Here is an 18,358-nt window from a genome sequence, read left to right on the forward strand (position 1 = left end):
TCATGCTGGAGGCTCAAGCTCGCAGCCCCTACTGGTCAGACAGTTGTCTATTTGATTTATTTAGAATCAGAGAGCTGGGGCTTGTACGAGTGCAGGCAACTGCGACTGACTGATCTACAAATCACCTTGGCTTGCATCATAAATCACTCATTATTATTTGCATATCATTCACAATTTACCCATCATACATCATGGTTTTGATCCTCTCGAACACTGCCCTAGTTTACATGACTTACTGCTCCAGACTGTAGTGCCAAATTAGTAGTCTATTAGCTTTATGCCTGCACAATAGGCTACAAAAGACACCTTTCCCACTTAGGTATACTAAAGCATTCTGTGCAAAATATATTTGTATTTATTTATTTTATTTCACCTTTATTTAACCAGGTAGGTCAGTTGAGAACAAGTTCTCATTTTCAACTGCGACCTGGCCAAGACAAAGCAAAGCAGTGCGACCAAAACAACAGAGTTACACATGGAATAAACAAACCTCCAGTCAATAACACAATAGAAAATCTGTATACAGTGTGTGCAAATGAAGTAAGGAGGTAAGGCAATAAATAGGCAAGTGGTGAAGTAATTACAATTTAGCAATTAACTCTGGAGTGATAGATGTGCAGATGAGGATGTGCAAGTATAAATACTGGTGTGCAAAAGAGCAGAAAAAAATATGGGGATGAGGTAAGTAGTTGGTTGGATGGGCTATTTACAGATGGGCTGTGTACAGCTGCAGCGATCGGTAAGCTGCTCTGACAGCCAATGCTTGAAGTTAGTGAGGGAGATATAAGTCTCCAACTTCAGTGATTTCTGCGATTCGTTCCAGTCATTGGCAGCAGAGAACTGGAAGGAAAGGTGGCCAAAGGGGGTGTTGGCTTTGGGGATGACCAGTGAAATATACCTGCTGGAGTGTGTGCTACGGGTGGGTGTTCCTATGGTGACCAGTGAGCTGAGATAAGGTGGAGCTTTACCTAGCAAAGACTTATAGATGACCTGGAGCCAGTGGGTTTGGCGACGAATATCTAGCGAGGACCAGCCAATGAGAGCATACAGGTCGCAATGGTGGGTAGTATATGGGGCTTTGGTGACAAAACGGATGGCACTGTGATAGACTGCATCCAATTTGCTGAGTAGAGTGTTGGAGGCTATTTTGTAAATTACATCGCCGAAGTCAAGGATCGGCAGGATAGTCAGTTTTACGAGGGTATGTTTGGCAGCATGAGTGAAGGAGGCTTTGTTGCGAAATAGGAAGCCGATTCTAGATTTAACTTTGGATTGGAGATGCTTAATGCGAGCCTGGAAGGAGAGTTTAGAGTCTAGCCAGACACCTAGGTATTTATAGTTGTCCACATATTCTAAGTCAGAACCGTCCAGAGCAGTGATGCTGGGCGGGCAGGCGGGTGCGGGCAGCGATCGGTTAAAGAGCATGCATTTAGTTTTACTAGCGTTTAAGAGCAGTTGGAGGCCACGGAAGGAGTGTTATATGGCATTGAAGCTCATTTGGAGGTTTGTTAACAGTGTCCAAAGAAGGGCCAGATGTGTACAGAATGGTGTCGTCTGCGTAGAGGTGGATCAAAGAATCACCCGCAGAAAGAGCGACATCATTGATATAGAGAAAAGAGTCGGCCCGAGAATCGAACCCTGTGGTACCTCCATAGAGACTGCCAGAGGTCCGGACAACAGGCCCTCCGATTTGACACTCTGAACTCTATCTGCGCAGTAGTTGGTGAACCAGGCGAGGCAGTCATTAGAGAAACCAAGGCTGTTGAGTCTGCCAATAAGAATACTGTGATTGACAGAGTCGAAAGCCTTGGCCAGGTCGAGGAAGACGGCTGCACAGTACTGTTTATTATCGATGGTAGTTATGATATCGTTTAGGACCTTGAGCGTGGCGAGGTGCACCCGTGACCAGCTCGGAAACCAGATTGCATAGCGGAGAAAGTACGGTGAGATTCGAGATGGTCGATGATCTGTTTGTTAACTTGGCTTTCGAAGACTTTAGAAAGGCAAGGCAGGATGGATATACAGTTGAAGTCGGAAGTTTACATACATCTTCCGACTACGTTTTTCACAATTCCTGACATTTAATCCTAGTAAATATTCCCTGTCTCAGTTAAGATCACCACTTCATTTTAAGAATGTGAAATGTCAGAATAATAGTAGAGAGAATGATTTATTTCAGCTTTTATTTATTTCATGACATTCCCAGTGGGTCAGTATTTTACATACACTCAAATCGTATTTGGTAGCATTGCCTATTAATTGTTTAACTTGGGTCAAACGTTTCAGGGAGCCTTCCACAAGCTTCCCACAATAAGTTGGGTGAATTTTGGCCCATTCCTCCTGACAGCTGGTGTAACTGAGTCAGGTTTGTAGGCCTCCTTGCTCACACACGCTTTTGTGATACAGATAACCTAACCGACTTGCCAAAACTATAGTTTGTTAACAAGAAATGTGTGGAGTGGTTGAAAAATGAGTTTTAATGACTCCAACCTAAGTGTATGTAAACTTCGGACTTCAACTGTAGGTCTGTAACAGTTTGCATCTAGATTGTCTCCGCCTTTGAAGAGGGGGATGACCGCGGCCGCTTTCCAATCTTTAGGAATCTCAGACGATACGAAAGTGGTTGAACAGACTAGTAATAGGGGTTGCGACAATGGCGGCGGATAATTTTAGGAAGAGCGGATCTAGATCGTCTAGTCCAGCTGATCTGTAGGGATCCAGATTCTGCAGCTCTTTCAGTACATCAGCTGTCTGGATTTGCGTGAAGGAGAAGCGGGGGGGCTTGGGCCAGTAGTTGCGGGGGATGCAGAGCTGTTGGCCGGTGTTGGGGTAGCCAGGTGGGAAGCGTGGCCAGCCGTAGAAAAATGCTTATTGAAATTTTCGATTATCGTGGATTTATCGGTGGTGACAGTGTTTCCTAGCCTCAGTGCAGTGGGCAGCTGAGAGGAGGTGCTCTTATTCTCCATGGACTTTACAGTGTCCCAAAACCTTTTGGAGTTTGTACTACAGGATGCAAATTTCTGTTTGAAAAAGCTAGCATTTGCTTTCCTAACTTACTGTGTATATTGGTTCCTGACTTCCCTGAAAAGTTGCATATCGCGGGGACTATTCGAAGCTAGTGCAGTGCGCCACAGCATGTTTTTGTGCTGGTCAAGGGCAGTCAAGTCTGGAGTCAACCAAGGGCTATATCTCTTCTTAGTTCTACATTTTTGGTAAGGGGCATGCTTATTTAAGATGGTGAGGAAGGCACTTTTGAAGAAAAACCAGGCATCTTCTACTGACGGGATGAGATCAATATCCTTCCAGGATACCCGGGCCAGTTCGATTAGAAAAGCCTGCTCGCAGAAGTGTTTTGGGGAGCATTTGACAGTGATAAGGGGTGATCGTTTGGCCGCGGACGCAGGCAATGAGGCAGTGATCGCTGAGATCCTGGTTGAAAACAGCAGAGGTGTATTTAGAGGGTTTTGGTTGGTCAGGATGATATCTATGAGGGTGCCCATGTTTACGGATTTGGGGTTGTACCTGGTAGGTTCCTTGATAATTTGTGTTAGATTAAGGGTATCTAGCTTAGATTGTAGGACGGCCGGGGTGTTAAGCATATCCCAGTTTAGGTCACCTAACAGTACGAACTCTGAAGATAAATGGGGGGCAATCAATTCACATATGGTGTCCAGGCCACAGCTGGGAGCTGAGGGGGGTCTATAACAAGCGGCAACAGTGAGAGACTTATTTCTGGAGAGTTGGATTTTTAAAAGTAGTAGCTCAAACTGTTTGGTATAGACCTGGATAGTAGGACAGAAGTCTGCAGGCTCTCTCTACAGTAGATTGCAACTCCGCTCCCTTTAGCAGTTCTATCTTGATGGAAAATGTTGTAATTGGGGATGGACATTTTGGATTTTTTGGTAGCCTTCCTAAGCCAGGATTCAGACACGGCTAGGACATCAGGTTTGGCGGAGTGTGCTAAAGCAGTGAATAAAGCAAACATAGGGAGGAGGCTTCTGATGTTAACATGCATGGACCCAAGGCTTTTCCGGTTACAGAAGTCAACAAATGAGGGCGCCTGGGGACATACAGGGCCTGGGTTAACCTCTACATCACCAGAGGAACAAAGGAGGAGTAGGGTAAGGGTACGGCTAAAGGCTATAAGAACTGGTCATCTAGTGCGTTCGGAACAGAGAGTAAAAGGAGCAGACTTCTGGGCGTGGTAGGATAGATTCCGGGCATAATGTACAGGCAAGGGCATGGTTGGGTGCGAGTACAGTGGAGGTAAACCTAGGCATTGAATGACGATGAGAGAGGCTGCATCACTGGAAGCGCCAGTTAAACTAGGTGCGGTCTCCGCATGTGTGGGGGATGGGACAAGGGAACTAACCAAGGCATGTAGAGCGGGACTGGGGGCTCCGCAGTAAAACAAAACAATGAGAGCGACCCTAAACAACAGTATACAAATACCTGCAAACAGTAGCTTAACTATTATAATATATTACAGTACATAAGTAGTCTCATGACCACAAAAATACAAATAGTCTGGGTAGCCATTTGATTAGCTGTTCAGGAGTCTTATGGCTTTGGGGTAGAAGCTGTTAAGAAGTCTTTTGGACCTAGACTTGGCGCTCCGGTACCGCTTGCCGTGCAATAGCAGAGAGAACAGTCTATGACTAGGGTGGCTGGAGTCTGACCATTTTTAGGGCCTTCCTCTGACACCGCCTGGTATAGATGTCCTGGATGGCAGGAAGCTTGGCCCCAGTGATGTACTGGGCTGTACGCACCACCCTCTGTAGTGCCTTGCAGTCGGAGGCCAAGCAGTTGCAATACCAGGCGGTGATGCAACCAGTCAGGATGCTCTCGATGGTGCAGCTGTAACTTTTTTGAGGATCTGAGGACCCATGCCAAATCTTTTCAGTCTCCAAATGGGGAATAGGCTTTGTCGTGCCCTCTTCACGACTGTCTTGGTGTGTCCAACCGCAGACCACGTGTAACCACACCAGCCCAGGACCTCCACATCCAGCTTCTTCACCTGTGGGATCGTCTGACCAGCCACCCAGACAGTTGATGAAACTGAGGAGTATTTTGTCTTTAATAAAGCCCTTTTGTGGGGCTGGGCCTGGCTGCCGAGTGGGTGGGCCTGACTCCCAAGTGGGTGAGCCTATGCCCTCCCAGGCCCACCCATGGCTGCACCCCTGCCCAGTCATGTGAAATCCATAGATTAGGGCCTAATGAATTTATTTAAATTGAATGATTTCCTTAAATGAACTGTAACTGAGTAAAATCTTTGAAATTGTTGCATGTTGTGTTTATATTTTGTTCGGTATATATATATATATATATATATATATATATATATATATATATATATATATGTGTGTGTGTGTGTGTATATATATTTATTTATTTATTTATTTATTTATATATTTATTTATTTATTTATATATATGTGTGTATGTGTTCTTTTTTGTATGTGGATTAATGTACATTTTGCCTTCCCCTAATGGAATTTACTATTCTTTTGTACATGTTTTACCCCAGTCCAGTTGGTGGCGACAATTCTCCTTTAGAGTGTAGTTTGCCATAAAACCCAAAGAAGAAAAAGATGCGATGCTCTTGCGCATCCCACTGCTACTGTTCTAGATGACTGTTGGGAATATACTAGTAGACAAGGCAGTGGTTTTGGTTGGACAGTTTGCTGATGAGAGTGGTATGAGGGAGTTGGAGGTTGGCCCTTCTGTGGTGATAAGGGATGTTCCTCAATGGTTACTCCCAGATCCTGTTGTTGATTTAACCTTGGTAGAGAAAAGGAAAGATTGATCAGAAGTCAGTGATATAGGGAAACTGGTTGACAATTACATGGGTAGAAGTCATGCTTTTTTTTACCGCTTTTCACACATGGATCCAAGGACCCAGATAGTGGGTACACAGGAGCAGGCATTTACATTCCTGAATGTGATACATGTAGAAGACGAGTATACTCAGTTGAACTGTTGGCGATAATAGTTGCCCTCCAGTGGGTGGAGGACGTACAACCTGTTAGAATTATAGTATGCTCAGATTCTCTGTCTGTATTGAATAGTTTATCATCTGGTAAATCTAATAGGAGTGACCTACTATTGGAGGTATTAATGTTATTATGGAGAATTGAGAGACTGGGTGTAGTAGTGAGATTCTGCTGGGTCCCAGTACATTTGTGTGTGGAAGGGAATGAAATTGAAACAAGATTATTGATATTAATGTTCCACTGGGTAGAGGTCAGATCAAATGTAAGATCAGAGCCATTTTGATAGATGTGTGGCAGAAGAGATGGGACTCTGAGCCCAAGGGCCGGCATTTATAATCTCTCCAAAGAAAGGTTGGTGGACCAAGATTCAAAGGTCAGATTAGGAAGGAAGAGGTGGTGTTAAAAGATTTAGATGCACTATTGTAAAGTGGTTGTTCCACTGGATATCATAAGGTGAATGCACCATTTTGTAAGTCGCTCTGGATAAGAGCGTCTGCTAAATGACTTAAATGTAAATGTAATCTAAATCTTTTAAGGAGGGGGGGGGTTTAGAAGGATTACTTTATCCTATCCTAGGTATTCCTTAAAGAGGTGGGGTTTCAGGTGTCTCCGGAAGGTGGTGATTGACTCCGCTGTCCTGGCGTCGTGAGGGAGCTTGTTCAACCATTGGGGTGCCAGAGCAGCGAACAGAACACACCCACACTATACTGCAATTCCAACTACAAAACATCATAGTTTTGCAACAAGTTGCCTAGCTAAGAGCTAAATGTTTGTTTTTGTCTTTGTTATAAATTCTCATTCTTTTTTTGAGGCTCCACATGGAAAATATTAATGTTATTTCCAGCAACCAATGAGCAGTCTCTTTGGCAATGACAGGGAGTGGCAAGGAGTGGAATGTTAGCTAAAGAGACTGGTACTCAGACTAGATGTAACACACTGTCCTGTAAAGACTTACACAGGTATTGTATTGCTATGATCAATCAGATAAACATGAATAGGTAAATGGGACATGTAAATGTGTCAAAGTAATTGGTTACAATTAATCATTATTGGTTATATGCTATTTTCCACCTCAACTGCTCATTTTTGTTCAGAATTTTATGTAATTTCTATCTTTCAATAAAGATGTGAGCTTTTTTTCCACAGGTCTTCATGTTGTTGATTATTATGAACCTTTTTGCACTGTAGCTGGCTGTGTGGACTTTCCTGTACAACTGCCATTTTTATGAAAACCTTTCCACAACAGGTAAAAAAACAAGCTCTGACTGGGAAAATCGTTTTGAACGGTCATGCAACTCGGAATTCCAACTCGGGAACTCAGGCCTCGTTCTAGAGCTCTGACTTTCTGACCTGAAGATCACTGAAATTTCTCGAAATTGAGTTTCCATTGATCATTCTTGAGATGTTTCTACAACTTGGAGTCCACCTGTGGTAAATTCAATTGATTGGACATGATTTGGAAAGGCACACACCTGTCTATATAAGGTCCCACAGTTGACAGTGCATGTCAGAGCAAAAACCAAGCCTGGAGGTTGAAGGAATTGTCTGTAGAGCTCCGAGATATTGAAGATCCCCAAGAGCACAGTGGCCTCCATCATTCTTAAATGGAAGTTTGGAACCACCAAGACTCTTCCTAGAGCTGGCCGTTCACCAAAACTGAGCAATCGGGGGACGGCGGCTTTGGTCAGGGAGGTGACCAAGAATCCGATCACCACTCGGACAGAGCTCCAGAGTTCTTCTGTGGAGATGGGAGAACCTTCCAGAAAGACAACCATCTCTACAGAACTCCACCAATCATGCCTTTATGTTAGAGTGGAAGCCACTCCTCCTCGGAAGCCATTCGTCAGTAAAAGGCACATGACATCCCACTTGTAGTTTGCCAAAAGGCACCTAAAGGACTTGTAGACCATTAGAAACGAGATTCTCTGGTCTGATGAAAACAAGATTGAACATTTTTGCATGAATGCCAAGCGTCACGTCCAGAGGAAACCTGGCACCATCCCTACGGTGAAGCATGGTGGTGGTAGCATCATGCTGTGGGGATGTTTTTCAGCGGTAGGGACTGGGAGACTAGTCAGGATTGAGGGAAAGATGAATGGAGCAAAGTACAGAGAGATCTTTGATGAAAACCTGCTCCAGAGCGCTCAGGACCACAGACTGGGGTGAAGGTTCACCTTCCAACAGGATAACAACCCTACTGTAAGTACACAGCCAAGACAACGCAGGAGTGGCTTCAGGACAAGTCTCTGAATGTCCTTGAGTGGCCCAGCCAGAGCCCGGACTTGAACCCAATCGAACGTCTCTGGAGAGACCTGAAAATAGCTATGCAGCGACGCTCTCCATCCAACCTGACAAAGTTTGAGAGGATCTCCAGAGAAGAATGGGAGAAACTCCCCAAATACAGGTGTGCCAAGCTTGTACCAAATCTCAATCAACATGTTAAATGTGCAACCAGAGGGAAAAAATTCAAGATCACCTGTACTGCACACACAGATACGCGTACAAAGCTCTCCCTCACCCTCCATTTGGTAAATCTGACCACAACTTTATCCTCCTGATTCCTGCTTACACGCAAAAATTAAAGCAGGAAGCACCAGTGACTCGGTCTATAAAAAAGTGGTCAGATGAAGCAGATGCTAAACTACAGGACTGTTTTGCTATCACAGACTGGAACATGTTCCGGGATTCTTCCGATGACATTGAGGAATACACCACATCAGTCACTGGCTTTATCAATAAGTGCATTGAGGATGTCGTCCCCACAGTGACTGTATGTACATACCCCAACCAGAAGCCATGGATTACAGGCAACATTCGCACTGAGCTAAAGGGTAGAGCTGCTGCTTTCAAGGTGCGGGACTCTAAGCCGGAAGCTTTCAAGAAATCCCGCTATGCCCTGCGACGAACCATCAAACGTGCATAGCGTCAATACCGGGCTAAGATAGAATCATACTACACCGGCTCCGACGCTCGTCGGATGTGGCAGGGCTTGCAAACTATTACAGACTACAAAGGGAAGCACAGCCACGAGCTGCCCAGTGACACGAGCCTACCAGACGAGCTAAATCACTTCTATGCTCGCTTCGATGCAAGCAACACTGAGGCATGCATGAGAGCATCAGCTGTTCCGGACGACTGTGTGATCACGCTCTCCGTTGCCGACGTGGGTAAGACCTTTAAACAGGTCAACATACACAAGGCTGCAGGGCCAGACGGATTACCAGGACGTGTGCTCCGGGCATGTGCTGACCAACTGGCAGGTGTCTTCACTGACATTTTCAACATGTCCCTGATTTAAGTCTGTAATACCAACATACTTCAAGCAGACCACCATAGTCCCTGTGCCCAAGAACACAAAGGCAACCTGCCTAAATGACTACAGACCCGTAGCACTCACGTCCGTAGCCATGAAGTGCTTTGAAAGGCTGGTAATGGCTCACATCAACACCATTATCCCAGAAACCCTAGACCCACTCCAATTTGCATACCGCCCAAACAGATCCACAGATGATGCAATCTCTATTGCACTCCACACTGCCCTTTCCCACCTGGACAAAAGGAACACCTATGTGAGAATGCTATTCATTGACTACAGCTCAGCGTTCAACACCATAGTACCCTCAAAGCTCATCACTAAGCTAAGGAACCTGGGACTAAAAACACCTCCCTCTGCAACTGGATCCTGGACTTCCTGACGGGCCGGCCCAGGTGGTGAGGGTAGGTAACAACACATCTGCCACGCTGATCCTCAACACTAGAACTCCCCAGGGGTGCATGCTCACTCCCCTCCTGTACTCCCTGTTCACCCACGACTGCATGGCCAGGCACGACTCCAACACCATCATTAAGTTTGCTGACGACACAACAGTAGTAGGCCTGATCACTGACAACAACGAGACAGCCTATAGGGAGGTCAGAGACCAGGCCGGGTGGTGCCAGAATAACAACCTATCCCTCAACGTAACCAAGACTAAGGAGATGATTGTGGACTACAGGAAAAGGAGCACCGAGCACGTCCCCATTCTCATCGACGGGGCTGTAGTGGAGCAGGCTGAGAGCTTCAAATTCTTTGGTGTCCACATCAACAACAAACTAGAATTGTTCAAACACACCAAGACAGTCGTGAAGAGGGCACGACAAAGCCTATTCCCCCTCAGGAAACTAAAAGGATTTGGCATGGGTCCTGAGATCCTCAAAAGGTTCTACAGCTGCAACATCGAGAGCATCCTGACCAGTTGCATCACTGCCTGGTACGGCAATTGCTTGGCCTCCGACTGCAAGGCACTTCAGAGGGTAGTGCGTACAGCCCAGTACATCACTGGGGCAAAGCTGCCTGCCATCCAAGACCTCTACAACAGGCGGTGTCAGAGGAAGGCCCTAAAAATTGTCAAAGACCCCAGGCACCCCAGTCATCATAGACTGTTCTCTCTACTACCGCATTGCAAGCGGTACCGGAGTGCCAAGTTTAGAACAAAAAGGCTTCTCAACAGTTTTTACCCCCAAGCCATAAGACTCCTGAACAGGTAACCAAATGGTTACCCGGACTATTTGCATTGTGTGCCCCCCCCCCAACCCCTCTTTGACGCTGCTGCTACTCTCTGTTTATCTTATATGAATAGTCACTTTAACTATACATTCATGTACATACTACCTCAATTGGCCCGACCAACCAGTTCTCCCGCACATTGGCTAACCGGACTATCTGCATTGTGTCCCACCACCCACCACCCGCCAACCCCTCTTTTTACGCTACTGCTACTCTCTGTTCATCATATATGCATGTCACTTCAACCATACCCATATGTACATACTACCTCAATAAGCCTGACTAACCGGTGTCTGTATATAGCCTTGCTACTCTTTTTTTCAAATGTCTTTTTACACTGTGTGCACAATTATTAGGCAAGTGAGTATTCTGATCTTATCATTGTTTCTATTCACATTTTCAAACTCCAAACCATATAAACTTGAATGCTTATTGGATTTAATCATTTTCAGGTGATATGGATTTGTGAAATGAGGGAGGGTGTGGCGAAAGTGAATAACACCTTATATCAAGGTGTGCATAATTATTAGGCAGCCTCATTACCTCAGGTAAAATGGGCCAAAAAAGAAATTTAACTGACACTGAAAAGACAAAAATGTAAAATGCCTTTCAGACGGATGCAACACTCTTTAAATAGCTAAATTATTGAGGTGTGACCACCGGACATTCAAACGTTTTGTTGCGAATAGTCAACTGGGGCGCAAAAAACGCATGGGGAAGAAAAGGTGCAAATTAACTGCAAAAGACTTGAGAAGAATTAAACTTCAAACTACCAGGAACCCATTATCCTCCAGTGCCACCGTATTCCAGAACTGCAACCTACCTGGAGTGTTCAGAAGTACAAGGTGTCAAGTGCTCAGAGACATGGCCAAGGTCAAGAAGACTGAAACAAGACCACCACTGAATAAGATTCACAAGTTGAAGCGTCAAGGTTGGGCAAAGAAATACCTGAAGACAGATTTTTCAAAGGTTTTATGGACAGATGAAATGAAAGTGACTCTTGATGGACCAAATGGATGGGCCTGTAGCTGGATCAGTAATGGACACAGGGCACCACTTTGAGTCAGGTGCCAGCAAGGTGAAGGAGGGGTACTGGTATAGGCTGCTATCATTGAGGATGAGGTAGTTGGACCTTTTCGGGTTGAAGATGGACTGAAACTCAACTCCCAAACCTACTGCCAGTTTCTGGAAGATTCTTTCGTCAAACAGTGGTACAGGAAGAAGTCCTCAGCATTCCAGAAGGCCATGATCTTTATGCAGGACAATGCTCCATCACATGCATCCAAGTACTCCACTGCTTGGCTAGCCAGCAAGGGCCTCAAAGATGCCTGAATAATGACCTGGCCCCCTTCCTCACCTGACTTAAATTCTATTGAGAACTTGTGGGCCCTTCTCAAACGTGAGATTTACAGTGATGGAAGACAATACACCTTTTTCAACAGCATTTGGGAGGCTGTGGTTGCTGCTTCAGCGAAAATTGATCGTGAACAGATCAAGAAACTGACAGACTCCATGGATGGAATGCTCATGGCAGTTATTGAAAATAAGGGTGGCTATATTGGTCACTGAATATTTTTGAAAGGCCAAAAATATTATAGAATTGTCATTTTGTGTTACTTATCTGTTACACTAACTCTAAAAATTGAGAATAAACAAGTGAGTTGAGAGAAATTATTTTTGTAATTTAGTTGCCTAATAATTCTGAACACTAATAGTTGCCTAATAATTGTGCACACTTATATATTTCCCTGAGAAAGACAAAACTCACTTTTCCTTTATTAAACATTCAGGTTTGAGGTTCAATAACATTTTGGATTGACTGAGAGCATTGTGTTTGTTCAACAATAAAATGAATCCCGAGGAATACAATTTGCCTAATAATTGTGCACGCAGTGTACTGTTGTTTTATTTCTTTCCTTACCTACACACCACACATACCTTTTTTTTTCCGCACCGTTGGTTAGAGCCTGTAAGTAAGCATTTCACTGTAAGGTCTACACCTGTTGTATTCGGCACACGTGACAAATAAACTTTGATTTGATTTGTAGCGTCATACCCAAGAAGTCTCGAGGCTGTAATCGCTGCCAATGGTGCTTCAACAAAGTACTCAGTAAAGGGTCTCAATTATTATTTTTTAATTATTATTTTTTAATACATTTGCAAACATTTCTAGAAACCTGTTTTTGCTTCGTCACTATGGGGTATTGCGTATATAGATTGATGATGGAAGAAAATAAGTGAATACATTTTAGAATAAGGCTGTAACATAACAAAATGTGGAAAATGTCAAGGAGTCTGAATACTTTCCGAATGCACTGTAGGCTATATGTCCACTCTAGCCAACAGTGTGCAGATAGTACTGGTTGGAAAATGCACATATTGTTTATGAGGATTTTAGGATATTCGCACGAAAATCTGTAGCCAATTGTATGGAAACCTAGCTTGTGTCAGTGACAAAACAGCACTAGTCAGAGTAAATGTTTTGTGATTGTATCTTGCTCAGCAGACAGAGAATGTCCATGAGAGCCCATATGTGTACAGAGGGTGATTGCCAATATACTGGATTATACACTGGATTGTTACCAATTTTTGTTACACTGTTTATATACCTCTCCGGTATTTTATATACTGGATTATTGACATAACTCACTGTAATATATCTACTGCTGTATATATCATTCTTATTATATATTTTTGGTGTATATACACAGATTGCATTTGGATTACTGATAGTGTTATTTAGGTTGTTAACTGGCATTCATGAGTTCTTGTTTTTTAGTTTTTCATTATTATTTGTGTACTTGTTTGACATTTTTACAGCATTGTTAGGAGCTAATAACACAAATATTTCGTTGCACCCGCTATAACATCACTTAAACTGTTTACGCAACCAATAAACATTATGATATCCTTCCTCATTATTGGATATCCTATAGAATTAGGATGTCTGTTGTGACTTGCACTAACAGTCAATAAATAGTGTGAACCTTTGAGTTTTTGATCATCTGTTACATGCTAAACATATTTATTATAATTGCGGTGTTATTCACCTGCTGCAATGTCATTTCACTTGTGTATTTCACAATGTCACCCTGTCACCCTATGGCTTCACCCTTCCAGCTGACTCTAGGGCAGAAAGTTTCTGACCTGGAGCTCAATATAACCCACAATAACATGGTGATCATCATGACCAACAAGGATACAGAGATCACTGCAGACCTCGTCATCTGCTGCACAGGGATGAAAATCAACACTGCTGCCTATAGTTCCAACCTGAGTAAGTTGCTGAGTAATTGTCTTTCTTGTCCACTAGGGGGAGGCTTTGTGCCATGTGTGACTCCAAGGCAGCCAAAACCCCAAGATGTACTGCTCAAAGTGCTGTTGATAAAACTACGACGAGAGTCCAAGATCTATGTAAAATAGTTTTGCTGGATATATAACAAAAACTTGTTTTATTCATCACAGTAATGCCCGTGAAAGCTAGCTGGTTAGATAAACTATATACATATATATGTATATAGTTTATGTATGAACTGGCCTATTTAATGTTTGTTTTACCTGGTTACATACACATACTGTATGTTACATCATGATAAAGCACCTCACTTGATATTTAGCTCATTGGTCATGTACAGTAGTATGTGGCTAGACTAGCTATGCACATTTGTTTGGGAAGACTATCCAATCCTAGCCTTAGAATGTATTGTGTACTGGGAGCAGTGGTATAAAGTACTTCAGTAAAAATACTTTAAAGCACTACTTAAGTAGTTTTTGGGGTATATGTACTTCACTATTTATATATTTCATTACATTCCTAAAGAAAATATTTTCCCTGACAACCCAAAGTACTCGTTACATTTTAAATGCTTAGCAGGACAGGAAAATTGTGAAATTCACACACTTATGGTCTGCGATGCAGTGCCTTGGGCCTCCCGAGTGGTGCAGCGGTCTGTTACTTTCACTTGAGTAACTTTCTAGTAAGGTATCTATACTTTTACTCAAGTATGACAATTGGGTACTTTTTCCACCACTGACTGGAAGTCATTCAGGTGGGTATATACACTTTTGTACAATGTGTATGCCTTAACCTTGTATTGTGCTATCTACATGCATTTACTGTTGTTTCGCTGTTGATAATTCAGATGGATGCCTGGCAGAGAATGGGTCCCTGAAAGTGAATGAGCACCTGCAGGTGGAGGGTTATGACAATGTGTATGCGGTTGGGGGCAGTGCTAACGTCAAAGAGCCCAAGATGGTGTATCACTTAAGGCTCCATGCTGGGGTTGCTGTTACCAACATCACCAACAGTCTGATGGGGAATCCCCTGACATCTTACACTACATGACCAAAAGTATGTGGACACCTGCTCGTTGAGCATCTCATTCCTAAATCATGGGCATTAATATGGAATTGGTCCTCCCTTTGCTGCTATAACAACCTCCATTCATCTGGGAAGGCTTTCCACTGTTAGTACATTGCTGTGGGCAGTTGCTTCCATTCGCCCACAAGAGCATTAGTGAGGTCCCACTGATGTTGGGTGATTAGGCCTGGCTCGCAGTCGGCGTTCCAATTCATCCCAAAGGTGTTCGATGGGGTTGAGGTCAGGGCTCTGTGCAGTCCAGTCAAATTCTTCCACATCGATCTCGACAAACCATTTCTGTATGGACCTTGCTTTGTGCACGGGGGCATTGTCATGCTGAAACAGGAAAGGGCCTTCCCCAAACTGTTGCCACAAAGTTGGAAGAACAGAATCGTGTAGAGTGTCATTGTATGCTGTAGCATTAATATTTCCTTTCACTGAAACTAAGAGGTGTAGCGCGAACCATAAAAAACAGCCCCAGACAATTATTCCTCCTCCACCAAACTTTACAGTTGGCACTATGCATTTGTGCAGTTAGTGTTCTCCTGGGATCCGCCAAACCCAGAATCATCCGTCGGACTGCCAGATGGTGAAGCGTGATTCATCACTACAGAGAACGCGTTTCCACTGCCTCAGAGTCCAATGGCACAAGCTTTACACCACTCCAGCCGACGCTTGGCATTGCACATGGTGATCTTAGGCTTGTGTGCGGCTGCTCGGCCATGAAAATCTATTTCCTTAAGTTCACAACAAACAGTTATTGTGCTTCCAGAGGCAGTTTGGAAAGGAATGGGGGATACCTAGTCAGTTGTACAACTTAATGCCTTCAACTGAAATGTGTCTTCCGCATTTAATCCAATCCCTCTGAATTAGAGAAGTGTGGGAGGCTGACTTAATCGACATCTACGGCGCCCGGGGAACAGTGGGTTAACTGCCTTGCTCAGGGGCAGAACGACAGATTTTTACCTTGTCAGCTCAGGGATTCGATCCAGCAACCTTTCAGTTACAGGCCCAACGCTCTAACCACTAGCCTACCTGCCACCCATGGAAACCCATTACATGAAGCTCCCGACTAACAGTTCTTGTGCTGATGTTGCTTCCAGAGGCAGTTTGGAACTCGGTAGTGAGTGTTGCAACCGAGGACAGATGATTTTTACGCTTCAGCACTCTGCGATTCCGTTCTGTGAGCTTGTGTGGCCTACCACTTCGCGGCTGAGCCGTTGTTGCTCTTAGACGTTTCCACTTCACAATAACAGCACTTACAGTTGACTGGGGCAGCTCTAGCAAGGCTGAAATTTGACAAACTAACTTGTTGAAAAGGTGGCATCCTATGACGGTGCCACGTTGAAAGTCATTGAGCTCTTCAGTAAGGCCATTCTACTGCCAATGTTTGTCTATGGAGATCGCATGGCTGTGTGCTCGATTTTATACACCTGTCAGCAACGGGTGTGGCTGAAATAGCCGAATCCACTCATTTGAAGGGGTGTCCACATTAGAGGCATGGCCAATTAATTAGGGCTGATTTCAAGGTTTCATAACAATCGGTAATCGGCACTTTTGGACGCCGATTATGGCCGATTACACTGCAATCCACGAGGAGACTGCGTGGTAGGCTGACCACCTGTTACGCGAGTGCAGCAAGGAGCCAAGGTAAGTTGCTAGCTAGCATTAAACTTATCTTATAAAAAACAATCAATCTTAACATAATCACTAGTTAACTACACATGGTTGATGATATTACTAGTTTAACTAGCTTGTCCTTCGTTCCATATAATCAATGCGGTTCCTGTTAATTTATCATTGAATCACAGCCTACTTCGCCAAACGGGTGATGATTTAACAAAAGCGCATTAACGAAAAAGCACAATCGTTGCACCAATGAACCTAAGCATAAACCTCAATGCCTTTCTTAAAATCAATACACAGAAGTATATTTTTTTAAACCTGCATATTTAGTTAAAAGAAATTCATGTTAGCAGGCAATATTAACTAGGGAAATTGTGTCACTTCTGGGTATATGCAGTAGTTTGGGCCGCCCAGCTCGTTGCGAACTGTGTGAAGACCATTTCTTCCTAAAAAAGACTAATTCATTTGCCAGAATTGTACATATTTATGACATATCATTGAAGGTTGTGCAATGTAACAGCAATATTTAGACTTAGGGTTGCCACCTGTTCGATAAAATACGGAATGATTCCGTATTTCACTGAAAGAATTAACGTTTTGTTTTCGAAATGATAGTTAACGGATTTCAACATATTAATGACAAAAGGCTCGTATTTCTGTGTGTTTATTATATTATAATTAAGTCTATGATTTGATATTTGATAGAGCAGTCTGACTGAGTGGTGGTAGGCAGCAGCAGACTCGTAAGCATTCATTCAAACAGCACTTTCCTGCGTTTGCCAGCAGCTCTTTGCAATGCTTGAAGCACAGTGCTGTTTATGACTTCAAGTCTACAACTACCGAGGTTAGGCTGGCAATACTATAGTGCCTATAAGAACATCCAATAGTCAAAGGTATCTGAAATACAAATGGTATGGAGAGAAATAGTCCTATAATAACTACAACCTAAAACATCTTAACTGGGAATATTGAAGACTCATGTTAAAAGGAACCACCAGCTTTCATACGTTCTGAGCAAGGAACTTAAACATTAGCTTTTTTTACATGGCACATATTACACTTTTACTTTCTTCTCCAACACTGTGTTTTTGCATTATTTAAACCAAATTGAACATGTTTCATTATTTATTTGATACTAAATTGATTTTATTTATGTATTATATTAAGTTAAAATAAGTGTTCATTCAGTACTGTTGTAATTGTCATTATTACAAATATACATATAAGAAAACGTTAAAAAATTGTCTGATTAATCGGTATCAGCTTTCTTTGGTCCTCCAATAAATCGGTATCGGCGTTGAAAAATCATAATCAGTCGACCACTAGTCAACATACTTTTGTTTATATTGTGTATTGCCCAGGTAAGTGAGCCTCACTCTCCTCTTCCCTCTCCTGTAAGTCCTACTCCCGTCAGAATGCTATTGTTTTGACCTTGATCTCTGACTATACTCATCAGTATCGCACCAACCAATCTTCAGTTAAAACCGTTTTTCCCTAGTATTGTTTTTGACAATGCCGTCAGTGCCTGTTCACAGATTTGCCTCTTGTTCCTCTTTGATCCAACCAGATGATTGGAGGTAACATAGCACAGCACAGAACACTTTATCTTGGTTATCTGTCCACCTGTTGTCCTGACAGGGAGTGTGACCATGCTGTTGGGCATGGGCCATAATGATGGAGTGGGCCAATTCAAAGGCCTATGGTTTCCCCACTGCCTCATCACCCAGGGAAAGAGCAATAACCTACTGCTGTGGAAGAGCTGGAAGGAGATGGGCCAGAAAGCTCCTGAACGTGCCATACAGAACATTCTGGAACAGCCATGAATGAGTGACTT

This window comes from Salmo salar, chromosome ssa01 (assembly GCF_905237065.1).
Source record: "Salmo salar chromosome ssa01, Ssal_v3.1, whole genome shotgun sequence".
Classification (NCBI taxonomy): domain Eukaryota; kingdom Metazoa; phylum Chordata; class Actinopteri; order Salmoniformes; family Salmonidae; genus Salmo; species Salmo salar.